The sequence below is a fragment of the Hipposideros armiger genome, unplaced genomic scaffold (assembly GCF_001890085.2).
Source record: "Hipposideros armiger isolate ML-2016 unplaced genomic scaffold, ASM189008v1 scaffold_22, whole genome shotgun sequence".
NCBI classification, from domain to species: Eukaryota; Metazoa; Chordata; class Mammalia; order Chiroptera; family Hipposideridae; genus Hipposideros; species Hipposideros armiger.
The window spans coordinates 1,545,619-1,562,248 of NW_017731372.1; the positions used below are offsets into that span (position 1 = coordinate 1,545,619).

Consider the following 16,630-nt stretch of genomic DNA (forward strand, 5'->3'; position numbering starts at 1 on the left):
CGTTCAGTGGGAAGATAGTGAGAGGACATCGCAAGAAGGACAGGGCCTTAGCCGCTCAGGTGGGAAATGTGCCCACCTGGAGGGCTGGCAGGGAGAGGTGAGTCTGGGAGACAGACTTTCCCACTTCAGGCTTTGGATTTAGTATCTGAGCTCAAAAGGGAGCTCTTTTATGTATATCAGGAACGTAGGTTCACTGGAGACCTTACACTTTTCCCTCTTCTGATGCATCGTGGGCCTCTTTGCAGACTATGTGGTCCAGTCTTTACTTCTTAAGAATGAGAAAAAGAAAGCATTTGGGTCTACAGTGTAGGGGATCTAGTTGGACCCTGTGAGAATATTTCTGGATGAAGCTGGTTACACGTGAATGTGTGGATGGGGCTGGGCTTGTGAGGAACCTGGGCTCTTCTTTTCTGGGATGGATATTTATCTAGTGGGAGCATGGACCTGGAGTATTTGTGTGAGTCTAGGGGGCTCTCGGGATGCGGAAAGGAAGCTGGGGGTAGACGCCAGTCCTCAGTGTTTATCGTCAGTCCATGCTGGCTTCTGCTGAGCTGAGCACCATCGTGCAGTGCCCGTGTCCCACGTAAGTCACCGCCACGTGCTCGTGGTCCTTGGCCTCACCATTGTTCAGATCTGAGTCTCACAGCTATTCCACTTGGGTGCTTGGAGAATACCCGGCCTGTTCCTGAACTCCGTGGGCATGCAGGCTCCCTGCCAGGCTGTCTGGACACACCTTCTCTGTCTTCTCAGAACGCCAGGCGGATGCCACAGAGGCTTTACCTGAGCCTAGAGGCAGCAGCGGGAGGTTGGACGTGAGGGGCAGACCTCGGTTTCCCCAATTTCCTCTTTTCTATCCTCGGCTTCAGGAACTCAGTCAGCTGGGTCAGGGCAAAGGGGACAGAACACAAGCCTCTGCGTAGTGACCCACCGAAGGGTCTGACTCTTTTGCTTTTGCCAATCTCACCTGTCCCTGCCAGGTTTCTTCCCCCTAGTTTTATCTTAGGGGTAGAAAAAAAAATCTATTACCATTTCCAGATCTCTTTTTCTTTTAAATATATTGTTTTTGCCAAGATTTCAGGCTTTGAAATTCAAAAGGCAAGATTTTGCCTCTTTTGTTCTGTAGTCTAACCCCCTCCCCGAGGCACAGTGCCAAGGAAGCCTGGATGGGAAAAGGGTCACAGGTAACAAGAATTCCTGAGAGGGGAAAACATGTCAGTTTAAAAATCAAAATATTATCCTGCTACATTCGCACACAGAGGGTGTTAAGTATCATTCACCTGCAGATTAATACAAGAACTATTTAATTTTCTTAGTGTACATCCTAGCTTACCTAGCAGGCTGTCTCCTACCTCTTGTGATACAGTACTTGTTACAGAGTCAGAGCTCTGTGGTTTATTTGATTGCGTTCAAATGTTTATAAACAGACTACGTCTCACACACGCCTCTCTCTGCCATTCTAAGGACAAGGTCAGGACCAGCTGACAGGTCTGGCCTGTCAGCCCTGTAGAGAATGAGGAACTCAGTGTTTCTTGGGCCTTGAGACAGAGCTCATCCCATGCTCTGTGTCCTTTTAAACATGCTGTGAGAGCCATTATATTTTGATTCTTTGTGTTAGTAGTTTTAAGAATCAAGACAGAGATTTCTAAACGAGATATATCTGCCTGATAAGCTTAGTTAATATTTTGTTACATACATCATTTCCTATGCTAAACCTGTGTGTTTTTATTTATCCAACAACTATCGGAGGGGAATGCAGACATGTGAACACTACTAAATTTGGACACTACTGAGAAATGGTAATTCCCTACTCACAATTACAAAAGTATAGTGCTTTATTTATGTTGATGACTACAGATGGGAACGCTGTGGTTTTATAAATGGGTGAAAAATTGGTTACCTCCTCTCCCGTCCCAGGCAAGACCATTAGAAAACTTGGTCCCTGTAAATGTAATGTACGGGGGCTTTTCTTTTATTGTAGGTGCTCATCTCAATTGTTTAGGTTTATACAAGTACACTCGTATTTCCCCCACTTGGCGCCTTCCGGCTGCACGGCTGTGAAGTGGAGGAGTGGGTATAGGCATCATCTGAGAGCCATGCTATGTGTGAATTCTGCCAAGCCGATAATTGAAGGACCTTGCTGCACAGATCCTCGCTTTTCATCAACATTCTACACACTCTCTTCCCACCTCTGTTTAAAAAAAAAAAAAAAGTCCTTCTAACCATCAGTTTTGATCATCCACCTTCAGAAATGTTTGCTTTTGAATTGTTGAGGCTCAGGAAACTTGAAAGGCAGAGCTTGGACTCTAGACCATCCGAGCGATGTGGGAGAGTTACATAATCCCGCTGAGCCTCCGTTTCTTAGCTATCAAATGAAAGATAAAATACATCCTCAGAGGTTGTGTTTTGCTCCCGTAGTGAAATGACTGGGTGGGGAGAAGCGACTCCTAGCGCAGAATAAGCCCTCGGCGTTCTCCTCCCTTGGCAGCGTCCTGTCACTTCCCATTGATGTGCAAGGGAGGGGATGCAGGGCAGCTAGCTGAGAGCCAGGCCTCCAAGAATGGGACCTACCTGTGCTGCAGGGTAGGACGAAGGTGGCAGAGCAAGTCGTGGGACACCAAGGACAAACTTCGCTCCTTGAAAATTGTATCAGGGCCTCGCCTTGCTGCTGCTGCTGCTGGAAATGATGTTGATGATTTTTTTGGTCTCCATTTTTGGGAACCCTTTGAAGTGAGATAGATTGCCCAGCAATAAGACAACTACCAGCAGTAGTTGGCAGCTTACATCAAGTGACGGAAACTCTCACTGCTGGGAAGCCGTATTGGGCAATTCACTGGGATCGAAAACAACCAAGTGAAACTTAGCTTAGCACAGGACTCCCTTCTAAATAGAAGCTGGACGGTTGAGGGTGGGTTTCAGTCATGAGACTTGGCATGGAGCCTTCTGTGCATGGTGGGGCTTGGGCCTCTTCTTGAAGGAATTAATAAATAAATAAACATGAAACAATAGTTAACAACTTGTATTTGGATAGCAATCATTAGAGCGGGGGAGGCACGGACTTCATTTTGTTCTCTCTGTCCCCAGAGCTTAGAGAAGTGTCTGTCACATCGTGGGCGTTCATAAGTATTTGTGGAAGGAAAAACAAATGAATACATATAAACTAATGTCAAGTGGTGATGAGTGCTGTGAAGTAAGTAAAGATATGGGGATAGAGCACGACAGGAATGTAACTTTAGGTAGGGCGGTCAGGAATGGCTTTTCTTTGCACGTGACATTGGCGCAGAGACCAGAGTGCAGTGAAGGAATGAGTCATGCAAATAACTGGAGGGTTAGTCTTGCAGGTAGTGGGAAGTGCAGATGTCCTGTGGTAAGAGCATAATGGAATCTTAGATTCTGCATTTCTTTTTTTTTTTTTAAGATTTTTATTGAGGAATTGGGGGATGGGAACAGTGCTGGGGAATTAGGGGAAGGGGAACGGACAAGTTGCTGCCCTTTTGTTCTTCAGTCTAGTTGTGGAGGACGTTGCTTCACTGGCCCAAGTTGGCACCATCATTGCGCTCTTCCCGGGCGAGGCAGATCAGTCGCCGGCTTCTGGACGGCCGCTCACTGCGGCTGCTGGCTGCTCACGCTGGCTGCTGGCTACACACGGTAGCCCATGGCAATCCACTGCCACAGGGGCTGCAGCCTATGCCATCGTCAGCAACTCACGGCAACCCAGCTCCAGGTTGAGCTGTTGTTCAGCATCTTAGCTGTGGAGGGCAGTGTCACTGGCCCTCATATATGGGATCCGAACCGGGGCCCTCTGGTGTCCCAAGCCAGCTCTTAACCATTGCGCCACTTGGCCGGCCCAGATTCTTCATTTCTAATGAGCTCTCAGGTGAGGCTCATGTAGCCAGTCCCTGGACCATACTTTGAATAGCAAGGGTTTGGTCTAGAACTTGACCATGGAGTCAGTTGCTGAAGTGTGAAGGTCAAGGCACTGAGAGGCAAGGTCACTGCATGAGATAGAGAGGATGAAAAACTGTGTATGCAAAATTATCTGCTTAAACATATGCAAAACTGGATAGTAAAAATATCAGTAGTGTCTTCCTAAGTGAGGTTACATTTCAGGGGATTTAAATTCTCTTTAGAGTGCTAAAATTTCTATGTGTATTTATGTTTCTATTCAGAAAAAAATATTTTGAAAAGTTAATTTAAAAACAGGAAATATGTTTTTAGATAAGACACTGGGTTTAAAATGTATAAAAATATTTCTAAATTAAAAAATATTCTAAACATATGGGAATTGACTGGGGTTTATTAGGAAAGGCTTCATGGAGGGGATTCTGTTGAAGCAAATCTTATTGTATAAGTAGGTGAAACCTAAGTTTGAACTCTTAGCAATTTCTCTTTCCTTTTCCTGTTCTCAGGGGGAAATCGGAAGGGATGTGGGGCGTGAGTGGTGTATTAGTTACACGTTGCTGTGTAACAGACTTTCCCAAAACTCAGCTGTTTAAAACAACGAACATTTATTATCTCACAGTTTCTGTGGTTCAGAAATTTGGGAGCAGCTTAGCTGGGTGGTTCTGGCTCAGATGTCCCCAGAAGTTACCTTTAGCAAGGTATACGAAGACAGATAAGCTCAGGCAAATATCGGTTGTTTGAGAACAGAAATGAAAGGGACTAGATTGAGTCCAGAAATCTGATGCTTCACAGAATTAGAAAAGAAAACTACTTATTGACCACAATCAGGAGAAGACACAAACGCAAAAGGCTTTGAGCAGGAGGCGCATTTAAAAATGTCAATCTAGTAGATGCCATGCTTGCTTCCATAGAGGTCATCAAATAACTGGGGACTGATTCCTGCCCTCAAAGAGTGTATAATTCCCCCAAAAATGTAAGACATGCACAAATAACCAGAGTGGAAGACAGTTAATGCTTGAAACACGTTGCCATAAATATTGGCGGAGTTCCAACCTTCTACAAGCTCTTGAGGGGACAAGGGGAGCTTGAGCCATGACTACCCATCATGCCCTCAGACCCATGAATGAGTGAACCTCAGTTCTCTCTCAAGCTCACTTTCATCTTTCTGAATACCAAGGTTTAGTTTGGGTCTGGGGTAGTCGCTGATACCTGACACACTGAGGGGATGCCTATGCCTACGACTTCCCTGTCCGCATTCTTCCCTAACTTTCTCAGTAGTTCAGGCTGAGACCTGTTTAGGTTCCCCACTTAGGGTCTCATTTTTGTACAGACAGACGAGGACCCTGCTATTCTCATCCTTCTTCACGCGCCTGGAGATTACGAGATGCCCCAGACCTTAAAACACTGTGTGTTTGCAGAGAGTGCTTGTTTGTTTTTATTATCTCCTGTTTTTTAAATAGTCATTCTTTGGGCAAAGAGTGAGACCTTGCAGCTTCTGATTGTTTCCTGGCATGAACCTAGTCCCTTTTTAGCTTTTTCTGTTGCCTCTTGGGCTGCACAGAACGTTTATCTAAAGATAGAATGATGCAACACCACGGACAGGACTGGAAGAAGATGAAATTTTTTTTCCAATCAATGCCCTTGCATTTTTCAGTGAACACTAGGTACTGTTCTTTTCTCCGAGTGGCAAGAGTGGGCAGCAAAAAGGAATGATATTGAGTTGGGGAGCTTTCCAAAGCGGAAGTCGGTCAGTGTAAGGTCCTGAGGCAGCAAGGCCGAGGCAGCGGGTGCCCTGGGTGATGACTCTCCTGTGACCTTAGGTGAACCCACAGCGATGGTTGGCAGCACATATGTGCCCTTTGGAGGCAGGGCAGTGTAGTGGGAGGGGCGTAAGCTTCCGCAGACCCCGATTGGCTCTGCCGCTCAGCCACTTTGGGTAAGTTACTTAACATCATCTATAACATGGGTGGTACTCATATCTTAGGGCCCCAGCGTGGCGGGGGGGGCGTTAAATGAGATGAATAGACATCAATTATTCAGCACATTTTCAAGAAATTGTGGCTATTATTTTTTGTAGGCTGATATCTTACAGCATTCATGTTTCAAGTGTGATCGTATCTTTCATGTTTCTGGGGGAAATTATTTCTATCAGATTATTTATGATATTAACAAAAGCAGCTCTTGCCTACCTTGTGAATCAGATAGAAGTCCTTTATTACCTTCATTTATTCCAGTGAGAGGGTTTCATTGTGGGAGGCAGTGCTGTCTAGTGGTTAGCGCAGAGGCTCTGGCCCTCGTCTTTGGGGCTGAAATCCTGGTGTGTGATCTTGAGCTAGTTGATTGATGTGTCTGGGACACAGTTCTTTATTTGCAATTCCAAAATGAGACTTTTCCTGAGCTTTACCCCACTTAGCATAAATCTTCCTATTTTGGGTGCAGGGATATTCTGATTGAGTCAGGGGACTCCCCTATACCTTGATGGGGGTGCTGCAATGTATGTGACATGGACCCTGTTGTCTTTATTAAATATGGACCCCCTAACGCACCTGGCTCCAAAGGTTTTGGGTGAGGAGCCTGTGATACACCCTCATAGGGTTATTTTGAGTTACATTAACTTCATGTTGGCCTCTTGCAATCATGTTCGCTATTCTTGTCATCCTGGGACAACCCTGTGAGGCAGCCATTATGATCCCATTTTACAGATGAGGAAAATAAGGCCCAGAGAAGTTAAACAGCCACATAACTCATATGTGGCGCAGCTGGAATGCGAGCAGGCATTTCTGACTCCAAATCCTATATTCTACTAAAATAGATTGATTCCCGGGGCCCTGTACATACCCACCCCCAATTAAGACTCCACTTAGGTAAGCTAGGGTCTATAGTTAAGCAAACACCATCAGCTGGGGCGGTCCTCTCCAGACATCATAGCAGACAGGCTCTGGTTTGAGGTCTCCACCCTCTTTCCATGGCCATGCAGAGGAGGGAAGAGTGGGGGTGCTGGCAAGGCTCCCCACAAGGAAATCCCAACCTCATGGAATGATCAGAGGGCCTGCCCAGCATCCAGCTGCACTCCGGTGCCCAGTCTCTGATGGCCACCTTGTCTCAGCTGGGATCCCTCCAGAACCCAACTCTGAAAAAGAATTTTAGACAAGTTAGCTGATTTGGCAATGGGAAAGTGATCCAGGAAAGGGAGGCAGTCACTAATAGTGATGTTGTTAAACCTTTTTTCATGGTGAATGACTGAAACTCCACGGGGAGGCAGGAGGTCATGATGTAAAACAGGCCTCAGAACGACCTTACCCCAGGGCGAGGGAGCTGAGGTATTTATACACCATCTCTGGAGAGCCACGGGTAGGGGCTACCCCCAGGGATGTTCTTGGCAGGCAAGCAGAAACAGCATGACTTCCTCCTTCTGCAATGTGAGGCCTAAGAGATAGGACAGGGTCTGTCACACACCCTTTAGCACAGTTCTGTGTAGTTGTAGGAACAGCCTTATTTGTGAAAAGCCCCCGGATAGACGATGTCTCGCTCACCGTGCGTTTGACGTCCATTGACAGACCCACCTACCCTCGAAAAATTCCCACCGCCTGCATGGTGTCTGAAATTTGTGCCGTAAGTCACCAGTCTCCAGAGGCCACCAATACAATGTCAGTCCATTACCCAGAAGTAACAAGTTTGCTATGACTTTTCCTTTCCTAGCTGAGAGACTTGCCCCAAGAGAGTGGGACTTGGTACAAAGATGCTTTAATGGAAGGTATATCAACAAAGTTGTGGACAGGGGTGGGAGTCACGGAAGAATAATAAGGGGTGAAGACCCTAGGTAATCTGGGTGCTTGCTGCCAGCTTGGAAGTGGACATGAAGGAGGCTGCCTCTGAGGAGAGTGGCACAAAAGGAGGACCCAAAAGGATCTCTTAGAAAAGGAAGGGACCCAAAGAGACATTTTTTGTATTTCTCAATTTTATTCTGATCAACGCCTGGAAAAGAAGGAAGACTCTCTTCACTGCTGCTGGGCCTGTGAGCCCCTGGAAGACAGTGACTGTGTCTTCTTGTCGCTGTAATTCCAGAGCTTGGCACGTAACGCCCCTGCCTTCCTGAGCTTGTAGTGAGGACTCAGTGGAGTTATGATGAGCTAACTCTCCAAAATTCATATGCTGAAGCTCAAACCCCACAACGTAACTGTGTTTGGAGTTAGGGCCTCCAAGGAGGTCCTCAAGCTAAAATGAGGTCTCAGGATGGAGCCTTAATCTGATGGGACTGGCGTCCTTATAAGAAGAGGAAGAGATACCAGATCTCTCTCTCTCTCTCTCTCTCTCTCTCTCTCTCTCTCTCTCTCTCTCTATATATATATATATATATATATATATATATATATATATATATATATATATATATATATATATATATATATATATATATATATATATATATCCTCCCCCCCCCTCTCCAAGTGCGCAGAGGAAAAGCCAGGTGAGGACACAGTGAGAAGGTGGCCGTCTGCAAGCCAGGAAGAGAGGCCTCACTAGAAACCAAATTTTTTGGCATCTTGATCTCAGACTTCCAGCCTCCAGAACTGTGAGAAAATTCATTTCTGCTGTTCAAGCCCCCTAGGCTGTGGCTTTTGTTACGGAAGCCCTCACAGACTAATACAGAGCTGACTCATATAAAGGGTTTTGCTACAGCACCTGCCACAGGGCAGAGTCATGATGTTTAGCTGTTGCCGTTATTACTGCTTCTAATAAAATACCCATCTTTCGAGGAGAGAAAGAGAATGCTGGAAATCCTAATACTAAACAGTCCACAAATCTTCTTTAAGCTCCTCATGAGAAATTGAGGACAGCTGAAAGAAAGGAAGCCGCACTTACTGAAACTTTCCAATCCTATTTCTGTACATCACTTCGAATGATTGGTGTCCAGTGATATAACTGCATCTTTCATCTGAGGAAGACAGTGTGCTTATGCCAACCATGTATCCACCAGGCCGACGTTTCTGTCCTGAGGATGGCGAGGGCATGTCTTAGAAAGCCAGGTGCCTGAGGCCAGGGCCATGTGCAGAGGGACGCTAATAAAATGGGGTAATTGTATTTGTGGTTCAGGCTATGCAGTCTGACAGTGGGCCAGGCTGGCTACTCCCAGGAACTGTAGGGTGGAGCTTACGGCACAAGGTATTTTACCTCAGGCCTTGACAAATGGCTGTTCCATCTCTTAGAAGTACCGCTGAATCACAGGCACATCAGGGAGCAGGACCTCCCCAAACTCCATTCTCTCACCAAAACTCTGAGGTGCTGGTTTCATAGTATTGTGCACATTCCTCAAGTGTGTCCCAAAATGTGCAGAAAGAGGAACAGGGTCCATTTAAGGGGTCCCAGGAAGCTATTCACTTGCCGCTGATTTGGAATCCTGGGGAAGCTTTCAACCTTCCTGTCAAAGCCAGCGCATCAATTCAGTCCAATTCAGCCAACATTTACTCAGCACTGGGAGCAGGGCAACCAAAGGGGCGGAGGGGGGTGGGGCAGGGGTCTGAACTAGGAGGGTGATAAGCCAGGACACAAGTAAGCACATCCCCAGGCACAGGATAAAAAAAGGCCCCTCCAAGTGGGCTTCTGGGCTGCAGACCTCAGACAGACAGATGGAGGAGAGAGCAGAAGAGGCCAGTTCTTTCTGCCTCCATTTCCAGTCCAGATGAATGCACTAGAGTTGGTATAAAATCTACTTGGGAAAACAGAACCATCTGGGATCACTGGTCAGAGATCTAAATGGTGTAGAAAGAGGAAAGAATGTGCTGACTTCTGATGAATGGGAAGGGGTTGACAGTGGCTTAATTGAGACCAGTCGAAGGGGTTCTTTTGTCCACTTTTTCCCCCGCAAGTTTTTCTTTAAACAGATTTTACTCAACTGTCCCCAGAGACTACATAAGGCACAGTTGAAATTTCTGTTGTCCTTTCCTGTTTCTGCCTCTCCAACGACCTTGACTTCAAAGGGTACGATGGTAAAGCCTGTAGGACCCCCTACCCTTTATTCCTGTCACAAATGGATGAAGTGCTCAAACATGAATCATTAAGCCTACTTCTTTTTGTATCTCCCAGACACTAAGCATTTGTTCTCTGATTCAACGTTCATTCGATGTATTCATTAAGTCCAAACATTTCCTCAACACTCCCCATGTTCCAGGCCCTCTTGAACGCACTGGGGTTGCTGAAGCGAAGGAGGCACAGATCCTGCCTTCACAGAGCTCCAGTTTAGTGGGAGAGCAGAGAAATAGCTACGAACACATGGCCACAGAGGACAGAGCGTGGAGAAGGGCTTTGAAGAGAGTACCAAGGGCTATGGAGGCGACCTTCCGAGCGGAAAGCAGGAGGGGCATGAGTGGGAGGGAAATGGAACGGGGAAAGCAGCAGCCAGCGGGAGACTCAGTCTTTTCGATGTGTGGCTGAAGGCGGCTGAGGCTGTTGGTGTTCATTGCGAACAACTTCAGCTTGGGGACCAGGAAGTAGCCTCGGTAGGTCAAAGGGTAAATGGAAGAGCCCTTCTCGTCTTGAGCTGCACTACAGAATCATTTGGGACAGGGAGGGCGGGAGGGAGGGAGGGACCCTATATGCTTAAGTATCATATATGACTCCATCTGCCTCTAGTCTGTCATCCCAACCCCTCTTCCCAGGAAGACTTAAGAAATGGGCCCACCATAGTTTACCTTTATCTTTCGTAACATACAACTCATAAACACCAAATTCATTGCTTGCCTTGTGTCTCAGAAGATTGAGGAATAGACCAACCTTACACCAAACCCATTAAAAGTGTATTGACTTTGGAAAAGCAATGACAATGTGATGGCTTTTATTACACAGAGTAATATTAAGATGGATAAAATTAAATATATGCTATTGTCTGGTTTGAACATTAGAGTTAATTTGAATTTGTGATGTGGGTGGCCCAAATCTGTGATTAACAAGTTAGAATGTGTCATTCTAAAAAAAAAAAGGTTTCCAGAAAGGTGTCCTAGAAATGTGACACTGCTTACAAGGCACAGGGAGGTGAGGGGCAGGTAGAAGATCTAGCTACTAGGCTAAAGCTCAATTGAAGGGTTGCTGTAAGCTGTTCACCTGCATTGGGGCCAGTAGTAAAGCCTGTGTGATGGCCATTGGGGATGAATGAAGAGCAGTGGGAGACCCGCACCCCTCCAGAGCCACGTTCCCCTGATTTTCTCCTTTCCTCCTACAAATCATTTGGCTTAACTAATGGGATTTGTTTTGATTTTATCTGCATAGCTATTTTGTACGTATCTAGAGACCCAGACAGGGTGATAAAGAAGTTGATCAGACGTTCTCAGTCCAGAGATCAGATGAACGAAGTCATGTCTTCTACATCTTTGCATCCGGAGCACCCAGAGCAGACGCTCCATAGGTTCACTTATACATTAATGGGCTTCCTGGCTCCACCTAGTTTTACCACTAGAAAAACGATTTCTTCAACAAATATTTATTAATCACCTACTCCTTGCCAGGTGCTGTGTCTGGCGGTAAGGATATGAGAGTGAGCAAGAGAGACAGGACGCTATCTTCCTGCCTTATTGCCCAGAAAGAGAGACACCACTTAAATCAGGAATTACAAGAAGTTACGAGAACATCACAGTGTGGAAAATAGGATCCTGATGGGTCAATATCAGAGACCACATCTGTTAGGGAGGTGGACTGAGGAATGCTTCCGGGTATAAATGACTCAGCTGAAGTTAGAGTTCTCAGCCCTGATGGGATGTATAATCTATTTGGAGAAAGAACACTGTCACACATGCAAAAGTGAGAAACAGTACAATGTAGGTACGCTAGGTTCAGTGTCAGATCATGGATTACAGATGGTACAAAGGGTGAAATCAGAGGGTAGCTGGAGGCATGGGGGTTTCCCGGAGGAAGGGGCCCTGACCGTCCTTGGAAGGTGGGTAGAACAGCAGGGTAGAACAAGGGGAGAAAAGGCAGAGAATGAGAACTGTACACAGTTGGAGAAGTGAGGCCTAGATGAAATAAGCTGAATTATGCAAGATCTGGAAAGTCAGGCAGAAATAGAGCATAAACATCATCATGTTATAATTATTATTTTTAATGCGATAAAAGCTACTATCTGTCAGGTCCCCATCTGGGTTAGGTGCTGGGCAGGAAATGTTTTGCAATAGGCCTGAAGTCCACCCCCTCTCTTTACCAGAGGGAAGCCTGTGGGGGNACAAAGGAAGGAAGGGAGGGAGGGAGGGAGGGAGGGAGGAAGGGAGGACAGAAGGAAGGAAGGAAGGAAACTCAATCAAATCTTTATATAAATATGCTAACGATAGACCTCCAAGTAAACACATGAATGATATTTGCTAAAGCAGGGTCCTTACCTATGAAATGCTTTGAGAAGTGGGTACCTGGTCTGCCTGGATTGCTTGTTTGTAACAAATCTGGAATCTGAGGATGTATTGAGCATGGGTCCTGGGGAATAGGTAAAGTAAGTTATGTGACCATCTGAGTACAATATGAAGATACTTCATGATGGCTCTTCTGTGTAGGCGATGTGGCCACACACATGGCTCACGGGTTTTCTGTGTTAATCTGCACAGGAGAATATCTTGATGTGGCAGGAAAGGACCTGGGGAGCTGCGTAGGTCCCGGGCCACTTGCTGCTGTACCTGACCCTTGGGATCACTTGTTTCATTATAGTTATTAGGAAAGCTTAACACTGTGTCAGATCTGTTCTCGTGAGTCCGCTCTAACAATCTTACCCTTTGTGGTTTCTTAGGTACTTTACATATATTGTCTCACGTCCACCCTCTAAGGTAGGTGCTCCAAGAAGTTAGTCAATTTGCCCGCTATCACACAGTGAGGAAGCAGCAGGCTCCAAATTTCACCCCAGACCTGACTCCATAGCCCACGCTCTTCCCACTGCCCTGCATTGTTCCCCTTCTTAAATTTGAATGAAACAGAACAGGTCACAGGGCCCTAGGAAGGCCCCAGAGGACCATCAACGAGCCATACACGCCCTGCGAGAGCTATGTCCCCAGTCTAAAGCTTTAATGAGAAAAGTCTTCCTGGTATAAGACCCGATTCATTTAAGCCCCAGACGGTAGTGTTCATGAGACATTTTCCATGGAAATTCATTTTCACCCGAGGCCAAACACTTGCATCCCCACTGGGACTCTGCAACTCATGGAGCATTTGTGTGCTATCTGGGGAATAATACTGCATTCTTTGAATGCTGAGAGAATAGCCCAGAGACTCTGCCCTTGATCAGAATCAGAGGATATGAATTGGAGTTTCTAATTCCATTTTTAGCCCTGAAGCAAGCTGTGCCTGGCGGGAAGGCACGCTAATCCCTGATGAGTTGGATTGGCCATATTTCACATGGGCTGCAGTTTATGAGGACATTTGTATGCATTCATTCACAGAGCTGGGTTTTGTTTTATCATGGTTCTTTGTACAGCAGTAGGGTCAGCTTCCCGCTACAGAATTCGAGTTTTCCTTTTTTAAACACTAGTGTGTGAATGTGGGGAAGGGGGTTGGTCTCATCAAGGAATCCACCTCTTTTTTGCTGGAGAAATAAGTGGCTTATAATTCTAGTTGCCTCAGGTCAAGGAGTAGGGGGCAGTTGCCTAGCGTAACACCTTGGTTCCTGTTAAAAGCGCCACAGGACGGACACTCAGAGTGGGATGTGACAGATTGTCCCATGTCTGGACCTCTCTCAGGGCTGCCAGCATCATGAAAGGGCAGGTGGAACCATCTCCCTTCCTTGGCTGTGCCTGGTTCATCAACTTTGGCGGTAGCTCTCAGACCACCAGTTAACAGAAGTGTTTAATAAATAGCCAAATCGTAATACCCGAGAAAGATGCTCACCTTGATAGAAAAATGTGATAAAACAGCACCAGAATATTTATTTTAGCAATCAAAGGTCCCTCCCACACAGAGCTGGCATCTCTCTATAGCAATATGTTGAGGGGCACTTAGCTTGGGTCTTTATAAGAAAAGCACAAAGCTTAGTTGAGAATTGCTGAAACTCACAGAACTGAGTTGAAAAAAGACAGTGGTCTGACGTTGACCTTGGGGTTCTCTTTTTCTGGATCCCACTGATGCTCTTCTTAGCCTACGTACACTGTCTGTATCCCGCTCTGGTCTCCTGGGTCATTGCTCTCTTGTTTCTGGACCCTTACCATCTTCAGAGAGTCCTTAGTCTTTATATGTTCCCTTTAAACAAAGGAGAATTTGATTCTTTGCAAAGCATGCCGAAATACTGGTTATTGTTTACGATGGTCCTATGTCTTTGCAAACCCAGCTTTAGGTGTTCTTTTTGCCTGGGTGCCCTGATCTGTGCCTTCTTTCTCTTGCCTACCATATAAGGAAGGAAAGGATAATAAACACCTTTTTTTTTCTTTCTTTCTTTCTTTTTTTTTTAATCCGCTGAATCTGGATTCTCTGCAATGTGCCACAGGGCCGTCTTTGTGACACCGTAGTCCATAGGAATCACCTTGGCTGCAAGGAAACAGAATACCGGACAAACAGTGGCTCAGACAAGGAGGGATCTACTTTCTGAGGGTGAGTAATATAGTAGCAGGTTATCAGGATTCCACATTGACTCATCTGTCACTCTCTGGTCTCTCCCTTCTGGAAGCAAGATCACCATCTTAGCCCCTTCACACAACAACATCCAAACGGAGACTAAGAGAAAGTTCATCTCAGTAGAGTTCTTTTTTTTTTTTTTTTAATCAGGAGGAAATCCTTCCCAAACGTATACCCACTAGGAGATTTCCCCTGAGTACCATGGGCCAGGATAGGGTCACGTGCCCATGGTTTACCTGCCACGAAACTGGGAAAGTGAGTCACTGGCCTCTATAGGTGCAGTGGGCTTTGTGTGCAAGGAAGAAGGAAGGAAAAGCTGATGGATAGTCAACCACTCTAGGGACTAAATGTATGTGTCCCCCCCCGACACATTCATAGGTTGAAACACTATCTCCCGATGTGATGGTATTAGGAGACAGGGCCTGTGGGAAGTACTTAGGATCAGATGAGGTCATGAGGATGGAGTGGGATTGGTGCCCTTATGAAAGTCACAACAGAGCTTGCTTCCTCTCTGCTCTTCCTACCATGTGAGGACACAAGGGGACGTCTGCAGCCCAGAAGAGGACCTGACCACACTGGCACCCTCATCTTGGACTTCCAGCCTCCAGAACTGTGAGAAACCCATTTCTGTTGTTTATAAGCCACCCAGTCTATGGCATTCAGTTATAGCAGCCCCAACTGCCCAAGACAACCACAACCACTAAAGTGCAACAACCCAGGGATGGATTACATGTAATCATTTCACACTTGCCATCACATGGGCCACACACACAGTTCATAGGGAGTCATAAAAGAACAGACCTCAAAAGTTCAATATCAACCCATTCTCTGTCTGCTGGGGACAGATGATTATTGACCTCAAACTTAAAAAAAAATAATCGTGGTCAAATATATATAACATAAAAATTACCACTTTAACCACTTTTAAGTGTACAGTTCCATGACATGAAGTATATTCATATTGCTGTACAGCCATCGCCATCGCCTAGCTCCAGAATGATTTCATCTTTTCATGCTGAAACTCTGTACCTAGTCATGAATAAATCTTCATCCTCCCCACCCCCCTCCCTGACAACCATCACTCGACTGTCTTATCTCTTTGGATTTGGCTACCCTAGGTACCTCATATAGGTGGACTCATATTTGTCCTTCAGGCTCAGTTTTAAAATATTTGGTAACCTCTCTTGAAATGCCCTTCTGCCCCATCTCCTCCTCCCCTCTTCTCCAAACCCTTTACATCTTTCAAGGTCAATCCCAAGATTTTCCACTTGCTTCAGCCTGTGGGGCTCTCTCTGTTCTGGGCTCAGAGTGCACAGAGTCCTGGACTTTCCCGCCCATTGGCCCTTGTGGATACTGTCTTGGGCCATATCGAGGTATTATTCTATATTAACTGTCACGTTGTGAATGATTGTCTTGTCTCTCCAACTCGATGGTGACCTCCTGAAGAGCAGAGACTGCGTATCTTACTTTTCTTTTTATCCTCCACAACCCAACCCTTCCGCACAATAGTCACTCAGTAAATACTTGCCAAATTCCCTGCTCTCTTTAGGAAATCTGCATAAAACAGCTGGATAATCAAGAAGTCCTCACATAAGCCTGATCATGCTCTGTTTGGTTGAAACTTAAGACCTTTTTTTCTTATTTGATCTTCCCTGAGATAGAGAACAAATGTCTGGTGTCCTCCTTAAGCCTGTATCTATACTTGAGGTAGGTTAATGTGTCAACTCTAGCTTCTTTTTTTTTTTTTCAGGCTAAGCCATGATAATGAGGCACAACCACGATATTTACACAACACCTTTTCCTGAGAAACCCATAACATTTTTCTCACATTAAGATCAGTTCTTTTCAGTGTTACAAGTCAACAAAAGTTGCGCCATCTGGGAAGGAATTCCTCTTTAGTAGCAAAAGTCAGAGTTGGGAAGTCTGAGCCTCTGGCAAGCCTTTATTTTTTTACAAAAACTCTCTCACCTGCTCATGGTTTAATGTCTACTGAAACCCTGAGGGTAAGACGTAGCTATACACACACACACACACACACACACACACACACACACACCCGACACCCTTATGCAGTGTTGATCACAGCTATGTACATTATTGCATCATTTCTGAAATCAGAACAGTTCACCAGAAAATAATACAAAAAAGTCCAAAGATA

The 16,630-nt window shown here is 45.7% G+C and overlaps 1 protein-coding gene across 9 annotated transcripts in view; it reads left to right on the forward strand.

Moving 5' to 3' along the window:
* TSEN15 (tRNA splicing endonuclease subunit 15) overlaps window positions 1-16,630 on the forward strand; it is a 47,333-nt gene that overhangs the window by 21,729 nt on the left and 8,974 nt on the right. For 3 of the 9 annotated variants that reach the window (XR_002123141.1, XR_002123143.1, XR_002123147.1), the window contains exons 5-6: window positions 14,345-15,084; window positions 15,720-15,845. The exons of 2 other annotated variants lie outside the window; for them this stretch is intronic. The gene's annotated coding sequence lies outside the window, so the exon portion shown is untranslated. The remainder of the gene's footprint in view (window positions 1-14,344; window positions 15,085-15,719; window positions 15,846-16,630) is intronic. 4 more of the 9 variants (XR_002123142.1, XR_002123145.1, XR_002123144.1 and 1 more) reach the window with 3 other exon arrangements.